Consider the following 13,979-nt stretch of genomic DNA (forward strand, 5'->3'; position numbering starts at 1 on the left):
GATTATGATATCACTATCTTGTGTCATCCTGACAAGGCAAATATGGTGGCAGATACTTTGAGCAGGAAATCAGCTAGCATGGGTAGTTTGGCTCATTTGATTGTGTTAGAGCGTCCGTTGACCAAGGAGGTTCAGACTCTAGCTAACAGTTTCATGAAGCTTGATGTGCCTGATTCAGGCAGAGTGTTGGCTTGTGTTGAGGCGATATCACCGTTTCTGGAGTAGATTAAGGCCAGACAGTTCGAGGATCTGAATTTGAGTAAGATTCACGATAAGATCTTATGCGGTGAGTCCAACGAGTCCATATTACATTCATCTTTGGTGCTACCAAGATGTACTGCGACTTGAGGCAGCACTACTGGTGGGGTAGGATAAAGCGTGATATTGTTGAGTTCGTTGCACAGTGTTTGAATTATCAGCAGGTGAAGTACGAGCACCAGAGAGTCGGCGGTACACTTCAGAGGATGCCCATTCCAGAGTAGAAGTTGGAGAGGATAGCGATGGATTTTGTGGTTGGTCTTTTGAAGACCTTGGTAAGTTTGATTCGATTTGGGTCATTGTTGATAGATTGACCAAGTCTGCCTATTTCATTCAGGTTCAGATTACCCATACTGCTCAGAAGTTGGCCTAGATTTATTTTCGTGAGATTGTTCGTCTGCATGGGGTTCCCATTTCCATCATATCCGATAGAGGCACGACGTTTACATCCCAGTTTTGGAAGACTTTGCATTTTGAATTGGGCACTAGATTGGACCTTAGTACGACTTTCCACCCTCAGACAGATAGCCAGTTTGAGCGGACTATTCAGGTCCTAGAAGATATGCTTTGAGCTTGTGTGATTGAATTCAGTGGCCACTGGGATCAGTTCTTACCCTTGGCAGAGTTTGCATATAACAATAGTTACCAATCGAGCATTGATATGGCCCCCGTTTGAGGCTCTTTATGGGAGGAGATGCAGGTATCCTATCGGGTGGTTTGATGCATCTGAGGTAAGGCCATGGGGTACTGATATTTTGAGAGAGTCATTAGATAAGGTTAAGGTGATTCGGGAAAGCTCTTGGCGACTCAGAGTAGACAGAAGGAGTATGCAGATCGAAAGGTCCGAGATCTTGAGATCATGGTTGGAGAAAAAATCTTGTTGAAGGTCTCACCCACGAAGGGTGTGATGAGATTTGGGAAGAAAGGCAAGCTTAGTCCTAGATTCATTAGTCCGTTTGAGATTCTTAATCATGCCCAGGATGTAGCCTATGAGTTGGCTTTGCCCCCAGGTTTGTCAGGTGTTCATCTAGTGTTCCATGTCTTTATGTTGAAGAGATATCATGGTGATGGTTCATTTATCATTCGTTGGGATTCTGTCTTGTTGGATGAGAATCTGTCCTATGAGGAAGAGCCTATTACAATTCTAGATAAGGAGGTTCGTAAGCTGAGGTCGAAAGAGATAGCGTCAGTGAAGGTTCAGTGAAAGAACCGTCCCGTTGAGGAAGCCACTTGGGAGACCGAATTCGATATGCGCAATAACTATCCCTAACTTTTCACTAAGACAAATACCTTTTCCTTTGTTTCCCTTCCTTGTCTATTCAGGGATGAACAGGTGTTTAGTTGGTATCTAATGTAACGAACCGCTAGGTCGTTATGGGGATGACTTAGTAAAATAGACCTCCGTTGGGAGTGCATGTTTTTATGTATATGTGCATGTTTAGTTGTGTCTGTAGGACCTCAGATTGGTGTTGGGATTTTTGGGTGAAAAACTAGCGGAAAAACCAGAGCTGCTGGTCAATATGGATCGCTACAGTGGTTGTGGTACTGCTGTAGCGAGTTCGTCGTTGCAAGTAGGTGGTCGCCACCGCGGGAGCGGGAAAAATTAATGAGGTCCACCATAGGGAGACCTTTCCAGCTATAGCGGGACCGCCGCAGCGAGAAGTCAACCGCTGCAGCAGTCATCAAGAGGTAGAATCAACGTTTTATATCCTTTATTCCGAACTCTTTCCCCACATAACTCCAAAACAGTTCCCAAGAACACTTTTGGCGATTTTCTAAGGTTAGGGCTAAAATACTCCTGAAAGGTAAGTCTCAACCCTTTACTTTGTCCCTGAGTAGTTTAAGGTTCTCTAATGGTGAATGAAAGGACTAAAGCCCTAGAACTTAAGAAACCCTTGAATAATGAATGGGTTAGTGATTTTATTATTGTTTATCCATCTCAGGCTGTAGATTATCATTTCCTAGGATGGGAATTCAAGTTCTAATGGATGAGAATGATGCATTGAGACTTAGGGTTTCATAAAGATGGTAACTTTAGCATAAAAACTGCTTGGAAAAGGGTTGAATTGATTACAAACCCATGAATTATAATAGTATGATCATTAGGAGAGAGGCAATGATGAGTTCATCATAAGTGATAGTTCAACCAATTGTAAAGAGTAGAAATAAGTGGGTTTCCCTTTCCAAATTGTTGTATTGTTTGAGTAGATGATTCAGATACTCATGTAGCGCTATATTTCTAGACTTTGAACGTTTCGAGGCGTTGTGGAAAGGAAAGGCTCACATGGAATAGCTTGCATTGTCCCAATTTTGCATTGAGCTAGGTTACAGTCTACTTGAGTTAGATTTTGATTAGTTGATTGTTTATGTTATGAAATTGATTGGAGAAAACACGATTAGGGTTTCAGACATAAAGTGTGGTTGGAAATTCCTAAGCTTGATATTGATTGATTGATTATGGGATGAACTATTATAATATGATAAAGAAAAAGCTAATAAATACTCTTCTTGTTGATTTGGAGTAACCTCTTATTCATGCTATTGATGAATTAATTCTTGAGTCTTGGTATGACTTGTGGCATGGTGACTTATGTTCCTTAATATTGATGGACACCATGGGCCCCCTGTAAGTCATGGCTATTTGGGCTAACATTTACCATTTAGCATGTGTGTATATATATATGACAGAGTTGAGATAATCCGTGAGTTACGATTGTGTTGACGATGATATGGGTCGAGTTACTTGTATTGATTACTGTTGTGTGGGCTTACATTATTCGGTGATGAAATGATTCTCATTGATAACTTCTTGTGGTTATGTGGTGTTGTGCCTATCTGTCTATTTTATTGATTTTGTGATGTTATGTATGATACTAATCTTAGTCTGCCTATGATATCTACCAATACATAGTGTTTGTACTGATACTACCTTGTTGCATTCTTTGAGTGCAAATTGTGATCCAAAGACGTCTACCAGACCTCATAATTAGCGTGGACCCGCTTCCGATAGATTTGAGGGTGAGCTCCTATCCATATGAGGCCGCATAAAGATCTTTCTCATTTTGGATGTCTATTTCATTTCAGACATTTATGTTTATTTTAGACAGTTTTTCATTAGTTAGACAGTTAAGTTTTAGAGTTCTTTTACGATGACTTTCGGATTTTGGGGTTGTAATAGTTTGGATTTCTCGCACCTTTATTTTTTTATGGCATGACTAGATGTTTGGATGATTATTACTTTTCTTATATCCTTGATATGTCTAAAAATGGCTAAGTAATTGGTATTCGTTGGATGGTTGGTTAAGGGGATTGGTTCACCCACTAGGTGAATTAGTGTGGGTGCCAGTCATGACTATTTTGGTCGTGACATTTAATTAGTCCAAAATGAATAAAAACTACATATATACTTTGGATACAAATTAGACTTTTTTAAAAAAGTGGATACAAGTTAATTGGAAGAGATTGCTTAGCGCGGCCGTGAAATTTTTATCTTTCTGATCTTAAGAAGCACATGAGCGAAGTGCAACCAATTTTTGCATGCACTTAGGATGTGTGTGCGTTTGAAGTGCAGATGTTGATCTGATTTTTTTTTTTTGCACAAAAATAAAAGGTTGTTTTTCAACTTCAAAACAACTCCAAATGAACTCAAAGTTGAAAACAATTTACACATATCATAAAAAACAAACTCTAATCATCAATTTGTTAAAACAACAACAAATCTAACAATCTCATATTACAACAACAATGATTTGTCAATATTTTAAAAAAATTTCAACAACACCCTTCATATTCGAAATTTAAGACCTACTTCTTCAAAGCATTATAGTGTATAGTGTATGAAGAAGAAGGACAAAAATAGAGAATTGGGACAAAAAAAAAAAGATAATGTACTTTTTATGATGAGACAAACGAAATTTGCTTGTGATTTCTTACCCAAAAATAGTAAAATTTATTACAGTGATACAGTGTAAAGAATTTTTATATTGATCGATACTCCCTCCATTTCAATACAAATAAATTTCTGACACTTTTTATAAGTCCAAAGTGAATCAAACTTAAATATATATTTTGGCTACAAATTACTTTTTTTTTTTAAATGGATACATGTTATTTGGAGGAGATTACATAGCATGTCCATGAAATTTTCATCTTTTTGATACTTAAGAACGCACATGAGTGAAGTGCAACCATTTGTTATATGCACTTAGGACGTGTGTGCTTTTGAAGTGCGTATGTCGAGCAAATTTTATTTTGTGTGCATAAATAAAAGGTTTTTCTTCGAATTTCAACAATCTAACATATAATTCAACATGAAATCTACTCCAAATGAATTCAAATTTGAAAACAAGTTTCAAATATCATAAAGGGAAAACTCTAATCATCAATTTATTAATAACAAGTTTTTCTTCGAATTTCGACAATCCAACATATAGTTCAACGTGAAATCTACTCCAAATGAATTCAAATTTGAAAAAAAGTTTCAAATATTATAAAGAGCAAACTCTAATCATCAATTTGTTAATAACAACAACAAATCTTTCAAACTAGTTTTACGACAACAACTATTTGCCAATATTTTTCTACAATTTCAACAACTCCCTGCATATTCGAAATTTAAGACCTGCTTCTTCAAAGCATTGTAGTGTATAGTGTATGATGAAGAAGGACAAAATACAGAACTGGGACTACCGTAAAAAATAATACACTTTTTAATTTATAATGAGCCAAACGAAATTCACTTGTGATTTTCTTACCCAACTGTAACGATCCTCCCGGTCGTTATGGGAAAATATGGGATCACCCTACCAAGTAGAACCTTCCCAAGGAGTCTAAAAACTGAAAACTTGACTTGTTTGTGATTATTGTTCGATTGTGTTGAGTCCATTGGGGGTGACGTAGGAAATTAGAACTCCGTTGGGAATTCCGAGGCCACGGGTGAGTCTGTATGGTGTTTTTATATCAATGTGCATGTTTTGTTTGTGTTTGTGAGGCCTCGGATGAAGTGTTAGGTGATAGAGTTGAAAAATGATTAAATGAGCGAGCTCACTGGTTCTGTGGTACCACTACAGCAGAAGGATTACTGCTGCAGCAGGACCGCTGTAGCGACCGGCCTCTTATGGTGCCTGCTATAGCGGGACCGTTGCAGCGACGGGTGGACTGCTGCAGCAGTCGACGGGCACAGAATCCCGATTTTTAAACACTTAGTTTAGAATTCTTATTCATAAAACTCCAAAATAGTTCCCCACAAGCACCTAGGGCGAAATTCCAAGCTAGGGCAAGAATATCCTTGAGAGGTAAGTCTCAACCATTCCTTCCATCATTACGCTTTCATCTCTATGATTATCATCCTTTTTATGGGTCTACAATGGCAAATTGGGAATAGTAACTCTAGAACTTAATAGACTTCCAAAGTTGGTGGGTTATGATTGTTGTTGTGTTTCTATCATCTAATGGCTTAGGTTATCACTTTTTAATCAAGAATTGAACCATTAGAGACATGAACTGAGTGAATTGAGACTTAGGTTCCATAAAAATGGTAGCTTGACCATGGAAACTGCTTGTAATAGATGTTTTGATTAAATAGCCTTGTAAATTGACAGTTGGTGGTTGCTAAGGCCAATGTTAGGTTGATTTACACCTAGAAATCATTCACCCATTGGAATGGGGCAAAAAGGGAAGGGTGTTATTTGAATTGATTTTGTGACTGGAGTGATTTTGACTTATTTAGCATTTTAATTGCTAGACTTTGAGCGTTCTGAGGCTTTACAGAAAGGAAAGGCTATAGCGAAGTAATCTGCATTGTTCCAGCTCTACAGTTGAGGTAGGTTACGGTCTACTTGAGTTAAGACTTTAATTAGTTGATTGTATGTGTTGTGAAATTGATAGGAGAAAGCATGTCTAGTCTTCAAGCATAACATGCGTGATTGAAATTCTTAAATGATATTAATTGAGTGATTATGTGAGCTTCGTGTCACTATTCGATATGTTGGGACCTACAGGTTGATAATGTTTTGGTGAGAAGTTAATATGACCTTCTTGGTGGAATTGAGGTACAAAATGATAAATCGACTATTGAAAGCGATGTAACAATAAATATGAATATATATGAAAAAGGCTCATTTGACCGGAAAGTATGGGATGAAGCCTAGATATGAACAGGCATATTTGACCGGGGGTGAGGATGTGGCCTAGTTGTGAGTCCGGAACGAGTGGTACATGAACATCATGGGTCTCTTGCAGGTCATGACTACTGAGCAATGATATCAATTAGAATGTGTGTACATCGTGTATTTGGTCGTTGTTGGTAGATTTAATTCTGTTGTTTGTTTCCGTTGACTTGATTTGATATTACTGGATAACTTGTTTGTTATTACCATTGGTTGACTTGTTGTGGGCTATTGATTATGTGTTGTTGGCTGATCTGTCTATTTTGTTGATTTTACGATTCATGCATGATACTAATCTTAGTCGGCCTATGATATCTACCGGTACATAGTATTTGTACTGATACTACCTTGCTGCATTCTTTTGAGTGCAGATTGTGGTCCAGAGACTGCTACCCGACCTCACATTTAGCGTTGAGGCCATTTGCTGATAGATTTAGGGTGAGCTTCTACCCATGTCAGGTCGCCTGAAGATCTTCTTTTATCAATGTTTAATTCCATTCCAGACATTGATGGTTATTTATTTCAAAATGTATACATTCCTTAGAGATGTTTTGGATTAGAGTCCTTGTACAGTGACTTTCGGGTTTTGGGGTTTTGATAGTTAGGACTTCCTCATTTACTTCGTTATTTTATGGCATGACAAGATTTTGATTTATATTGTGCTTGAATGGTTAATGACTGGGAATTGATTAATAAAAAAATGGACTTGAATGAGTAGATGGCTTTACGTATTGGTTTGCCCATTAGGAGTTAACGTGGTTGCCAGTCATGGCGGGTTGAGTCGTGACAGAGTTGGTATCAGAGCTTTAGGTTCATCGATCTCGTCGTACAAGGACATGTCTAGTAGAGTCTTGCGGATCAGTACGGAGACGTCTGTACTTATCTTTGAGAGGCTACCGGACACTAGGAAAATTTCTTTTTCTTTCTTTCTTTCTTTCGTGCTACCTGATTCTAATTGGTACCTAGATGATTCAAATTGATATCTGACTATCCTTCATTCTCTCACAGATGGCGAGAACGCGTGCCGAAGCAACCAGAGGTTGAGGTGGAGGAAGAGACGCGGGTACAGGGGCGGTACCGGCTGGGGGCGGAGTCCCAATAGTTGATCCTGTGCCTCCAGTGGTTCCTAATGAGGCCGCGCTCAGCCAGCGGCAGTGCCAGTTCCGCCAGGGGCTGCAGCTGCTCCAAGTATACAAGATGCGATGGCGCAGGTGTTGAACTGGCTACATGGATTGGCACAGATCGGGGTGATACCGGCCGTTTCCAGCGGGTAAGTGCGTGGATAGTACTCTGTGTCCCGGAAAAGAGTTTAGGCTCGGGAAGTTCAAAGACGCGTAGCAGCAAGGCGCCTCGCTTCAATGAATTTTAGACTTTTGAGGCTTTTTCGAGGCTAGTTGCAGGGCCGGTGAGGAGCATAATTTATTTTAGAGGTTCACTAAAATGAAGCCTCCTATTTTCTATGGTACTGAGTCAGAAGATGCATACGAGTTCATCATAGATTTTCATGAGAGACTCTATAAGATGGGGGCAGTGGACAAGTATGGTGTTAAGTTCGTGACCTTTCAGTTCTTGGGTGATGCCAAGTTGTGGTGAAGGGCATATGTAGAGTGCAGGTCAGCTGGGTCACTTCCGTTGACTTGGGTTCAGTTTTATTCAGTGTTTCTAGACAAGTATGTTTCGCGTACTCTGAGGTACAGAAGGAAGGATGGGTTTGCTAATATTGATCAGGGAAACTCGTCTGTTGCTATTTACGAGTCTCGTTTCCATTCCTTATCCCAATATGCTCTTCAGTTGTTGCCTACTGAGGAGGAGAGGATCAGGCGATTCGTGAAGGGATTGAACACTGGAATTCAGCTATCAGCTCTTCTGCATGTAGCCACTAGGCTTCATTCCAATAGGTAATGGAGCATGTCCGTGTTGTTGAGGGGTTAGACAGGAGAGTCATGCAAAGCAGATAAAGAAGAAAGCCCGAAGCGGTGGGAATTTCAGCAACTCTTTCTCAAGGGGTCAGAGTTCACAGGTGTATTCGGGACATCCGGTTCGCTCCGCGCGCAGCGTCCGTGGGGCCCATTGTGGCCAATTATCGGTCGTCGGTCGACATGGGGTTGTACTACTTCATCAGCTTCTGTTCAACGAGCTACGCTGGATCGTGCTTATTACGAGTGTGGTGAGGTAGGGCATATTAAGAGGTTTGACCCCAGACTTAGGGTGGTCAGGGAACTCAGTATCAGGCTCCTCGAGCTCCATTTTCACCAGATAGTAGAGGTAAGGACTATGCACCGATAGGGCGGGGTGGCCACACTGCGGATAGGGGTGGCGCTTAGCCTAACCGAGGCAGTCCTCAAGCAGGCAGAGGTGGACAGTAGCCCGGCAGGGGCGGGCTCAAACTGACAGGGTAATCGCAGTGGTTCGCAGGCTACTGTAGGGCGCGGTCACTTGTACGCCTTCCCAGGTAGACCAAGGTTGAGGCCTCCAATGCTGTCATCATAGGTACTATCTCAGTTTATGACCGGATGGCTTCTATTTTATTTGATCCGGATTCTACTTTTTCATATGTGTCTTCATATTTTGCTATGGGTTTGGATATGATTTGTCATACTCTTGATGCCCCTATCCATGTATCTACTCCGTCGGGGATTCTGTGGTGGTAGATAAAGTCTACCCTGCTTACGCAATTACATTTATGGGATATAGTACTTGAGCGGACTTAATGATCTTAGACATGGTAGATTTTGATGTCATCTTAGGCATGAGTTGGTTGTCTCTGTATTATGCAATTCTTGATTGTTACCTTAGTTATGCCCGAGGCACCTAGACTTGAGTGGAAAGGTAATATTAGTCCTCTCTGTAAGAAAATCATATCCTTCGTTCATGCTAAGAAGCTAATAGAGAATGGGTGTTTAGCTTATTTGGCACATATCCGTGATACCAGCGCAGATACTCCATCTATTGATTCAGTTCCAGTGATACGCGAGTTTGCGAATGTGTTCCTCGTGGACTTGCCACATATGCCACTTGACCGTGACATCGACTTTCGAATTGATTTAGACCCAGGGACTCGTCCTACCTCTATTTCACCCTATAGGATGGCCCCAGCAGAATTAAGGAAATTGAAAGAAAAGTTGCAAAATCTTTTGAGTAAGGGGTTTATTCGCCCAAGTGCCTCTCCTTGGGGTGCTCCTGTGTTGTTTGTGAAAAAGAAGGATGAGTCTATGTGTATGTGTATTGATTACCGCCAGCTGAATAAGGTCACTATCCGAAACAAGTATCCTATCCCCCATATTGATGATTTGTTTGATCAATTACAGGGAGCTTCTGTGTTCTCAAAAATCGACTTAAGGTCAGGGTATCACCAGTTAAAGATTCGGGCAGAAGATGTTTCTAAGATAGCTTTCAGGACCATGTATGGACACTATAAGTTCTTGATTATGTCTTTCGGGCTCACTAATGCCCCAGCTGCGTTCATGGATTTGATGAACATTGTTTTTAAGCCGTTTCTAGATTCTTTCGTGATAGTGTTCCTTGATGATATCCTGGTGTATTCTAGAAGCAAGAAGGAGCATGAGAAACATTTGAGGATTGCCCTTGGGGTATTGTGGGAGAAGAGGTTGTATCCTAAGTCCTCCAAGTGTGAATTTTGGTTGTTTTCTATGTTGTTCTTGGGGGCATGTAATTTCGAAAGAGGGTATTATGGTGGATCCGCTGAAAACTCAAGCAGTCAGGCAATGGGCTAGGCCCACATCAGTGATCGAAATCCATGGTTTTATGGGTCTGGCTAGCTATTATCGTCGGTTTGTAAAAGGGTTTGCCTCTATTGCTTCTCATTTAACCCGTTTGCCTCGTAAAAGAGGTACTGTTTCAGTGGTCCGATGAGTGTGAGGAGAGCTTTCAAAAGCTCAAGACATTATTGACAACAGCTCCTATCCTAGCATTGCCCGTGGAGGGCAATAATTTTGTTATTTATTGTGATGCTTCATGCTCTGGTTTGGGTGTTGTTTTGATGCAGGAAAAGAAGGTGATTGCCTACGCTTCTAGATAGTTGAAAGTGCATGAGAAGAACTATCCTGCTCATGACTTAGAATTGGCAGTGGTGGTGTTTGCGCTGAAAATCTGGAGGCACAACTTCTATGATGTCCATTCTGAGGTGTACACTGACCATCGCAACTTGCAGCATGTGTTCACTCAGAGGGATCTGACCTCTAGGCAGCGGAGATAGATGAAACTGCTGAAAGAATATGATATCACCTTTTTATATCATCCGGGTAAGGCAAATATGATGGCCGACGCATTGAGCAGAAAGTCAGCAAGTATGGGAAGTCTGGCTCATTTGATCTCTTCGGAGCATCCGTTAGCTAGAGAGGTTCAGACCGCTAACGGCTTTATAGGCTGGATATTTCTAACACGGGGCGGGTGTATTGGCTTGTGTTGAGGCTCGGTCATCGTTTTCGAGCGAGATTTAAGGCTAAGCAGTTTGAGGATGCTAAGTTATGTAAAATCCGTGACAAGGTGTTGCGTGGTGAGGCCAAGGAGGCCATGATTGACGCAGAGGGGGTGTTACGGATTAAGGGGTGAGTTTGTGTGCCATGTGTGGGTGATTTAATCAAGACTATTCTAGCAAAGGCTCTCCTTTCCTATTACCCTATATTCACACCTTCAATCACAATCCTCTTGTTGCTGCTGAACCCCACCATTACCATATTCTTAGACCTCAAATAAACCATTTAATAAGCCCTGTAGAACAAAATGCTATAACATATAAAATCACTATAAGTGCTAAAGCACCAAACATTCAATGACAACATAAATCAAAAAATGCACAGTAGAAAATTGCAAAATGTTAATCTTTAAAATTACGCAAAACCATGTATACCCACTTCAAAATCAGTATGATAATCTCAAAGATAACCCTAACTCAGAAAACAATACCCACTTGAAGAATCAGGATTTAATTGCCAAGATAACCCTAATTAAGGAATCAATACCATTTGAAAATAAAAAATTCCATCTAAATAATTCTACTACTGAATATCACATATTACCCCCTTTTGAAATATCAAATGAGTAATAAAACTAGCAGACGAGATATTTGTGGAGAAGCTCGGAGGAGCGCCATTGGAATATCTCCATCTCTTAGAGGTGTTTTCAGTTTAGGGTTTTGAGACATGGAGATATTCACTTTTCAGTATTTTTTTCTTCAAATTAACGATGGAAGTGTTTCCTCTTATTTTTTTCTTTATTTATCTCATTCTTTAAAAGAGTCAAATTTAAGTGTCGCTCTGTCTCGCTTAATTTGGAGTATTAGAGACCAATTACTACCATATTTATAGGCCATACTTAGTCCCTTCGTTATAAAATGGAGAATCAGGGACCCAAAAATAGTCTCGTCCTAATAGATATACATCAAGGGACCAGATTTTTAGCCCGTCGCTAAATGTTGGTCCCTAATAAGCCTTTTTCTTGTAGTGATATTTCTGTGTTGGGCCTTTTCTGTGTGCTGTTGATTCTTATACTTTACATGTAGGTTACACGATTATCCGTAATTATACTAGGTTGAGCTGGGTTGAATGAACCTCAGGTGGTGCTCAGCCGGAAAAGCTGGGTGCTAGTCCTGCCCCCTGGTTTGGGGTGTGACTGTTACGACCCACGCCGGTGAGTCGCAACGAGCGCCTGACCTCTATCTAAAATAATGGATGTAGGAACACCATGAAGTCGTACAATCTCTCTAAGATAGAGCTTGGCATAATCTTCAGCTGAATAGGTAGTTCTGACAGGTAGAAAGTGAGCTGACTTTGTAAGCCTATCAACTATGACCCATATTGAGTCATACTTCCGCTGAGTACGGGGAAAACCTGTAATGAAATCCATATTAATTACCTCTCATTCCCATGTCGGAATCTCCATAGCCTGCAATAAACCTCCGGGCTTCTGGTGCTCTATCTTAACTTGCTGACAATTCAGACACTGAGTGACAAATTCTGCTATATCCCTTTTCATACCATCCCACCAAGAACTTCCTTGATATCATGATACATTTTTGTTGTGCCCAGGTGAATAGAATAGCGAGAATAATGAGCTTCCCCCATAACCTGCTGACAAAGCCCTGTAACATCAGGAACGCACAATCTACCTCTATACCCGAGTACTCCATCTCTTGTGATCACGAAGGGTGTCTTTTCTTTCTGAGGAGCGGTATCCTGATAATGAACTAGAAAAGAATCTTCGTACTGACGTTCCTTTATCTCCGCTACCAAAGATGACACTTCTGTGTCTTGAACAGTAACTCCTGCATCACCTGAATCTAACAGCCGAACTCCAAGGCTAGCTAATTGACGAACTTCGCGGACTATCTCCCTTTTCTCTGGCTGCACATATGATAGGCTACCCATGGATTTATGACTAAGAGCATCAACTACTATATTAGCCTTTCCAGGATGGTACAGAATATCAACGTCGTAATCATTCAGCAACTCTAGTCATTGCCTCTGACGAAAATTCATGTCCTTATGCTTAAAGATGTACTGGAGGCTCTCATGATCGGTATAGATATCAACATGGACACCATATAAATAGTGCCTCCATATTTTCAAGACATGGATCACCGCAACTAACTCAAGATCATGAGTTGGATAATTCTTCTCGTGCTTCTTCAGCTGTCTAGAAGCATACGCAACAACCTTATTGTGCTGCATTAATACACAGCCCAAACCAACACCTGAAGCATCACAATAAATCACAAGCCATTTATTCCCTCTAGAAGACTCAAGACGGGTGCTGAGGTTAACTTGTCCTTCAGTAATTGAAAACTCCGCTCACATACATACGTCCACTGAAACTTAGCTGATTTCTGGGTCAGCTTGGTCAATGGGGCTAAAAGAAAAGAAAATCCTTCCACAAAACTTCTATAATATCCTGATAGACCCAAGAAACTACGTATCTCCATTGGTGTCATGGGCCTTGGCCAATTCTTCACATCTTCAATCTTTTGAGTATCTACTCTAATGCCTTCATTTGAAATAATGTGACCAAGAAAAGCCACAGATTTCAACCAGAACTCACACTTGGAAAACTTTGCATACAACTCTTTATCTCGAAGGACTCTAAGCACTGCACGTAGATGATCTGCATGATCAGCCTCTGACGGTGAATAAACCATAATATCATCTATAAACACAATCACAAACAAATCTAACAAAGGTCTGAATACACGATTCATCAATTCCATGAATACAGCTGGAGCACTAGTTAACCCGAATGACATGACACGAAACTCACAGTGCCCATATCTAGTCCTGGATGCCGTCTTCGGAATGTCTTCCTCCTTCACCCTAACCTGATGGTATCTCGATCTCAAATCTATCTTCGAGAAATATCTGGCACCCAGCAGCTGGTCAAATAAATAATCAATCCTCGGAAGCGGATACTTATTCTTTACAGTCACTTTATTCAATTGCTTGTAATCAATACACATTCTCAAAGAGCCATCCTTCTTTCTTACAAATAATACCGGCGCTCCCCACGGTGTTGTACTAGGCCTAATAAAACCCTTCTCGAGTA

The sequence above is a fragment of the Lycium ferocissimum genome, chromosome 6 (genome assembly GCF_029784015.1).
Source record: "Lycium ferocissimum isolate CSIRO_LF1 chromosome 6, AGI_CSIRO_Lferr_CH_V1, whole genome shotgun sequence".
Classification (NCBI taxonomy): domain Eukaryota; kingdom Viridiplantae; phylum Streptophyta; class Magnoliopsida; order Solanales; family Solanaceae; genus Lycium; species Lycium ferocissimum.